The 6120-nt window shown below is 54.9% G+C and overlaps 14 non-coding genes across 14 annotated transcripts; 11 read left to right on the forward strand and 3 right to left on the reverse strand.

Moving 5' to 3' along the window:
* The first annotated feature begins 117 nt into the window (after positions 1-117).
* Trnai-aau (transfer RNA isoleucine (anticodon AAU)) lies at positions 118-191 on the forward strand. Its single transcript has one exon. It is a non-coding gene; the product is annotated as a tRNA-Ile (tRNA).
* A 602-nt stretch (positions 192-793) lies between these two features.
* Trnag-ucc (transfer RNA glycine (anticodon UCC)) lies at positions 794-865 on the reverse strand. Its single transcript has one exon. It is a non-coding gene; the product is annotated as a tRNA-Gly (tRNA).
* Positions 866-1205: 340 nt separating this feature from the next.
* On the forward strand, positions 1206-1276 carry Trnag-gcc (transfer RNA glycine (anticodon GCC)). The gene has a single exon. It is a non-coding gene; the product is annotated as a tRNA-Gly (tRNA).
* A 380-nt stretch (positions 1277-1656) lies between these two features.
* Positions 1657-1729, forward strand: Trnam-cau (transfer RNA methionine (anticodon CAU)). The gene has a single exon. It is a non-coding gene; the product is annotated as a tRNA-Met (tRNA).
* A 305-nt stretch (positions 1730-2034) lies between these two features.
* Trnae-uuc (transfer RNA glutamic acid (anticodon UUC)) lies at positions 2035-2106 on the forward strand. The gene has a single exon. It is a non-coding gene; the product is annotated as a tRNA-Glu (tRNA).
* Positions 2107-2304: 198 nt separating this feature from the next.
* On the forward strand, positions 2305-2378 carry Trnai-aau (transfer RNA isoleucine (anticodon AAU)). The gene has a single exon. It is a non-coding gene; the product is annotated as a tRNA-Ile (tRNA).
* A 602-nt stretch (positions 2379-2980) lies between these two features.
* Positions 2981-3052, reverse strand: Trnag-ucc (transfer RNA glycine (anticodon UCC)). Its single transcript has one exon. It is a non-coding gene; the product is annotated as a tRNA-Gly (tRNA).
* Positions 3053-3392: 340 nt separating this feature from the next.
* On the forward strand, positions 3393-3463 carry Trnag-gcc (transfer RNA glycine (anticodon GCC)). Its single transcript has one exon. It is a non-coding gene; the product is annotated as a tRNA-Gly (tRNA).
* A 380-nt stretch (positions 3464-3843) lies between these two features.
* Positions 3844-3916, forward strand: Trnam-cau (transfer RNA methionine (anticodon CAU)). Its single transcript has one exon. It is a non-coding gene; the product is annotated as a tRNA-Met (tRNA).
* A 305-nt stretch (positions 3917-4221) lies between these two features.
* On the forward strand, positions 4222-4293 carry Trnae-uuc (transfer RNA glutamic acid (anticodon UUC)). The gene has a single exon. It is a non-coding gene; the product is annotated as a tRNA-Glu (tRNA).
* Positions 4294-4491: 198 nt separating this feature from the next.
* On the forward strand, positions 4492-4565 carry Trnai-aau (transfer RNA isoleucine (anticodon AAU)). The gene has a single exon. It is a non-coding gene; the product is annotated as a tRNA-Ile (tRNA).
* A 602-nt stretch (positions 4566-5167) lies between these two features.
* On the reverse strand, positions 5168-5239 carry Trnag-ucc (transfer RNA glycine (anticodon UCC)). Its single transcript has one exon. It is a non-coding gene; the product is annotated as a tRNA-Gly (tRNA).
* A 340-nt stretch (positions 5240-5579) lies between these two features.
* On the forward strand, positions 5580-5650 carry Trnag-gcc (transfer RNA glycine (anticodon GCC)). Its single transcript has one exon. It is a non-coding gene; the product is annotated as a tRNA-Gly (tRNA).
* Positions 5651-6030: 380 nt separating this feature from the next.
* Trnam-cau (transfer RNA methionine (anticodon CAU)) lies at positions 6031-6103 on the forward strand. Its single transcript has one exon. It is a non-coding gene; the product is annotated as a tRNA-Met (tRNA).
* The last annotated feature ends 17 nt before the right edge of the window (positions 6104-6120 follow it).

Consider the following 6120-nt stretch of genomic DNA (forward strand, 5'->3'; position numbering starts at 1 on the left):
TTTCGTGACCGTCAGCAGAGTATAGACGAGGGAAGCAGACATCCGACGACCATAGAAATGGTGTACGGCTTCATGCCATACGTTTGCAGCGTAGGGCTGAGCGAGTGCAACTGTCGAGGCCCGTTAGCTCAGTTGGTTAGAGCGTCGTGCTAATAACGCGAAGGTCGTGGGTTCGATCCCCCCACGGGCCACAACGCTTTTACTACCACGAAAAGGCAGCGCCGATTTCAGCTGGCGAGTGTGATGACCAAAACATCATCACCCTGCGTGGAAGTTGACAGAGGATCCGAACCCGACTTGTCGGGAAGCGCTACAGCATTCACTCGGCAATGGCCATAATATGTTGAATACACTGGTTCTCAACCGATAAAGAGAAGATGAAAGGAAATGTCCGATTGCCGATGCGTAACAACTTTGGCCCTTGTCGGTACTTGGGCGGGAGAGCGCATGGGGACACAGGGTACTGTTGGCAGTTTTACTTCCTATTTTTCTTTCTCCTTTGTTTTCGGAGCTACAGCCCGATTCGGTCAGGGAGACGCCACCGTGAAATGAACGGGCGTGCTGTGTGTACATCGCCTCGCCTCTCCTTACCTCTCTCAGTCGTTTCTCGTGCTTGTCGTTTTGATATAGGCCGATTGGAGAGCGTCAGCTCTCGCGTCAGCTGAGCAAAGTCGAGACAAGTCGAGACAGTCGAGACACACTATAGGCTGGTCTGCAGCGAGTAAGAGGGGGAAAAAACATTAAGTTAAGGGCGCGTGGCGAAAGTACTCATACGTGACATTAAAAAGCCTGTTGCGGTGGCCGGGAATCGAACCCGGACCAACTGCTTGGAAGGCAACTATGCTGACCATTACACCACCACCGCACAAGCGAGCGCCCCGACGCCGCGCTGTGTCGGCTTCCCGCCTGTCGGCAGCGGCCGAAGGTGATCGTACCTGGCAGGCGCATTTCGAGGTAGGCTAGGGGAGCACATCCAGGCGCGTTCGGACAGCGTATCCGCGCACATTTCGCATCCTTGGCAAGAGTCGGCGCCGGCGACGCAAGAGTACGCAGAGGACCGCGTTCTGGCGGCATTTTTAAGCAGTACAGTGCAGGATTCAGCGTCTGCAGCATCTTCTCGACAGAATGCTACGGCGCTTGACGGCAGTCCCACTTTCCCTTGAGACATCTGCTCGGGAAGCAGCGTGCAGTTACTACCGGCCCGAGCATCGGTGGTTCAGTGGCAGAGTGCTCGCCTGCCACGCGGGCGGCCCCGGTTCGATTCCCGGCCGATGCATCATTTTGCTTTTCCCACGATAATGCTGCCGTGTGGCTTGCGCGCTTGAGATGCACGATCCACATGAATGTATAGCTGGATTCCCTTGAGAAGAACCGAGAACGCAGCACTCGCGGGTCCCCACTAGGACGCTCGCATGGTGTTCTACAGACTAGCGTCGGCCTGGCCTCGCAAGTTGCTGTGTCCAGGTGCCTCCGAGGCACTGAACGTTAACGACAAGGAGTGCTGCCTATCGTTTGCAAATCTGCAGCAACACCGCAATCAACTGGGCTGGCAATGCACGTGTAGCAACAGAACACGTTATCCAGGAAGTACAGTGTCTTTACGTCTAACATTGGGTGTGGTACTTACCCAGTTTCCAGGACAAGCGCTTCACCTGTGCCTCGGTAGCGCAGTAGGCAGCGCGTAAGTCTCATAATCTTAAGGTCGTGAGTTCGATCCTCACCCGGGGCATTTAATTTTCTGTGACTGATGGTGATGCTGTTGCTAGGGCACCAACTTATTTCTTGTTTTTTATCCACAACGTTTTCAACGCTTCAGCGGGAAAATGTTTACTCCCTGTTATTGCTACTTACAGCTTCCCTTTTCCTCTTCTCCTAGCACAGCATGAAGCCAAAAACATTGCTCTGAGACGTTTGAGGTGCGCGCCTTGCCAGTCAGTATGCGCAAAGACGCTCGCAAAGAGAGAAGGGCGCCGACGCGGGACACGACACGAAATGCTACAAGCGACCGTCCGATCCGCCGCAGGAACGCCCGCATCCGGTGTGGTCTAGTGGCTAGGATACCTGGCTTTCACCCAGGAGGCCCGGGTTCGATTCCCGGTACCGGAACGGAACTTTTTCCACACGAATCGTGACAAGTTTGAGCTGTCCGAGCTGCCGTTTCCCGTCCTGCTCGCAATATATCTACTGTTTCGTGACCGTCAGCAGAGTATAGACGAGGGAAGCAGACATCCGACGACCATAGAAATGGTGTACGGCTTCATGCCATACGTTTGCAGCGTAGGGCTGAGCGAGTGCAACTGTCGAGGCCCGTTAGCTCAGTTGGTTAGAGCGTCGTGCTAATAACGCGAAGGTCGTGGGTTCGATCCCCCCACGGGCCACAACGCTTTTACTACCACGAAAAGGCAGCGCCGATTTCAGCTGGCGAGTGTGATGACCAAAACATCATCACCCTGCGTGGAAGTTGACAGAGGATCCGAACCCGACTTGTCGGGAAGCGCTACAGCATTCACTCGGCAATGGCCATAATATGTTGAATACACTGGTTCTCAACCGATAAAGAGAAGATGAAAGGAAATGTCCGATTGCCGATGCGTAACAACTTTGGCCCTTGTCGGTACTTGGGCGGGAGAGCGCATGGGGACACAGGGTACTGTTGGCAGTTTTACTTCCTATTTTTCTTTCTCCTTTGTTTTCGGAGCTACAGCCCGATTCGGTCAGGGAGACGCCACCGTGAAATGAACGGGCGTGCTGTGTGTACATCGCCTCGCCTCTCCTTACCTCTCTCAGTCGTTTCTCGTGCTTGTCGTTTTGATATAGGCCGATTGGAGAGCGTCAGCTCTCGCGTCAGCTGAGCAAAGTCGAGACAAGTCGAGACAGTCGAGACACACTATAGGCTGGTCTGCAGCGAGTAAGAGGGGGAAAAAACATTAAGTTAAGGGCGCGTGGCGAAAGTACTCATACGTGACATTAAAAAGCCTGTTGCGGTGGCCGGGAATCGAACCCGGACCAACTGCTTGGAAGGCAACTATGCTGACCATTACACCACCACCGCACAAGCGAGCGCCCCGACGCCGCGCTGTGTCGGCTTCCCGCCTGTCGGCAGCGGCCGAAGGTGATCGTACCTGGCAGGCGCATTTCGAGGTAGGCTAGGGGAGCACATCCAGGCGCGTTCGGACAGCGTATCCGCGCACATTTCGCATCCTTGGCAAGAGTCGGCGCCGGCGACGCAAGAGTACGCAGAGGACCGCGTTCTGGCGGCATTTTTAAGCAGTACAGTGCAGGATTCAGCGTCTGCAGCATCTTCTCGACAGAATGCTACGGCGCTTGACGGCAGTCCCACTTTCCCTTGAGACATCTGCTCGGGAAGCAGCGTGCAGTTACTACCGGCCCGAGCATCGGTGGTTCAGTGGCAGAGTGCTCGCCTGCCACGCGGGCGGCCCGGGTTCGATTCCCGGCCGATGCATCATTTTGCTTTTCCCACGATAATGCTGCCGTGTGGCTTGCGCGCTTGAGATGCACGATCCACATGAATGTATAGCTGGATTCCCTTGAGAAGAACCGAGAACGCAGCACTCGCGGGTCCCCACTAGGACGCTCGCATGGTGTTCTACAGACTAGCGTCGGCCTGGCCTCGCAAGTTGCTGTGTCCAGGTGCCTCCGAGGCACTGAACGTTAACGACAAGGAGTGCTGCCTATCGTTTGCAAATCTGCAGCAACACCGCAATCAACTGGGCTGGCAATGCACGTGTAGCAACAGAACACGTTATCCAGGAAGTACAGTGTCTTTACGTCTAACATTGGGTGTGGTACTTACCCAGTTTCCAGGACAAGCGCTTCACCTGTGCCTCGGTAGCGCAGTAGGCAGCGCGTAAGTCTCATAATCTTAAGGTCGTGAGTTCGATCCTCACCCGGGGCATTTAATTTTCTGTGACTGATGGTGATGCTGTTGCTAGGGCACCAACTTATTTCTTGTTTTTTATCCACAACGTTTTCAACGCTTCAGCGGGAAAATGTTTACTCCCTGTTATTGCTACTTACAGCTTCCCTTTTCCTCTTCTCCTAGCACAGCATGAAGCCAAAAACATTGCTCTGAGACGTTTGAGGTGCGCGCCTTGCCAGTCAGTATGCGCAAAGACGCTCGCAAAGAGAGAAGGGCGCCGACGCGGGACACGACACGAAATGCTACAAGCGACCGTCCGATCCGCCGCAGGAACGCCCGCATCCGGTGTGGTCTAGTGGCTAGGATACCTGGCTTTCACCCAGGAGGCCCGGGTTCGATTCCCGGTACCGGAACGGAACTTTTTCCACACGAATCGTGACAAGTTTGAGCTGTCCGAGCTGCCGTTTCCCGTCCTGCTCGCAATATATCTACTGTTTCGTGACCGTCAGCAGAGTATAGACGAGGGAAGCAGACATCCGACGACCATAGAAATGGTGTACGGCTTCATGCCATACGTTTGCAGCGTAGGGCTGAGCGAGCGCAACTGTCGAGGCCCGTTAGCTCAGTTGGTTAGAGCGTCGTGCTAATAACGCGAAGGTCGTGGGTTCGATCCCCCCACGGGCCACAACGCTTTTACTACCACGAAAAGGCAGCGCCGATTTCAGCTGGCGAGTGTGATGACCAAAACATCATCACCCTGCGTGGAAGTTGACAGAGGATCCGAACCCGACTTGTCGGGAAGCGCTACAGCATTCACTCGGCAATGGCCATAATATGTTGAATACACTGGTTCTCAACCGATAAAGAGAAGATGAAAGGAAATGTCCGATTGCCGATGCGTAACAACTTTGGCCCTTGTCGGTACTTGGGCGGGAGAGCGCATGGGGACACAGGGTACTGTTGGCAGTTTTACTTCCTATTTTTCTTTCTCCTTTGTTTTCGGAGCTACAGCCCGATTCGGTCAGGGAGACGCCACCGTGAAATGAACGGGCGTGCTGTGTGTACATCGCCTCGCCTCTCCTTACCTCTCTCAGTCGTTTCTCGTGCTTGTCGTTTTGATATAGGCCGATTGGAGAGCGTCAGCTCTCGCGTCAGCTGAGCAAAGTCGAGACAAGTCGAGACAGTCGAGACACACTATAGGCTGGTCTGCAGCGAGTAAGAGGGGGAAAAAACATTAAGTTAAGGGCGCGTGGCGAAAGTACTCATACGTGACATTAAAAAGCCTGTTGCGGTGGCCGGGAATCGAACCCGGACCAACTGCTTGGAAGGCAACTATGCTGACCATTACACCACCACCGCACAAGCGAGCGCCCCGACGCCGCGCTGTGTCGGCTTCCCGCCTGTCGGCAGCGGCCGAAGGTGATCGTACCTGGCAGGCGCATTTCGAGGTAGGCTAGGGGAGCACATCCAGGCGCGTTCGGACAGCGTATCCGCGCACATTTCGCATCCTTGGCAAGAGTCGGCGCCGGCGACGCAAGAGTACGCAGAGGACCGCGTTCTGGCGGCATTTTTAAGCAGTACAGTGCAGGATTCAGCGTCTGCAGCATCTTCTCGACAGAATGCTACGGCGCTTGACGGCAGTCCCACTTTCCCTTGAGACATCTGCTCGGGAAGCAGCGTGCAGTTACTACCGGCCCGAGCATCGGTGGTTCAGTGGCAGAGTGCTCGCCTGCCACGCGGGCGGCCCGGGTTCGATTCCCGGCCGATGCATCATTTTGCTTTTCCCACGATAATGCTGCCGTGTGGCTTGCGCGCTTGAGATGCACGATCCACATGAATGTATAGCTGGATTCCCTTGAGAAGAACCGAGAACGCAGCACTCGCGGGTCCCCACTAGGACGCTCGCATGGTGTTCTACAGACTAGCGTCGGCCTGGCCTCGCAAGTTGCTGTGTCCAGGTGCCTCCGAGGCACTGAACGTTAACGACAAGGAGTGCTGCCTATCGTTTGCAAATCTGCAGCAACACCGCAATCAACTGGGCTGGCAATGCACGTGTAGCAACAGAACACGTTATCCAGGAAGTACAGTGTCTTTACGTCTAACATTGGGTGTGGTACTTACCCAGTTTCCAGGACAAGCGCTTCACCTGTGCCTCGGTAGCGCAGTAGGCAGCGCGTAAGTCTCATAATCTTAAGGTCGTGAGTTCGATCCTCACCCGGGGCATTTAATTTTCTGTGACT

This window comes from Schistocerca nitens, unplaced genomic scaffold (assembly GCF_023898315.1).
Source record: "Schistocerca nitens isolate TAMUIC-IGC-003100 unplaced genomic scaffold, iqSchNite1.1 HiC_scaffold_255, whole genome shotgun sequence".
Lineage (NCBI taxonomy): Eukaryota > Metazoa > Arthropoda > Insecta > Orthoptera > Acrididae > Schistocerca > Schistocerca nitens.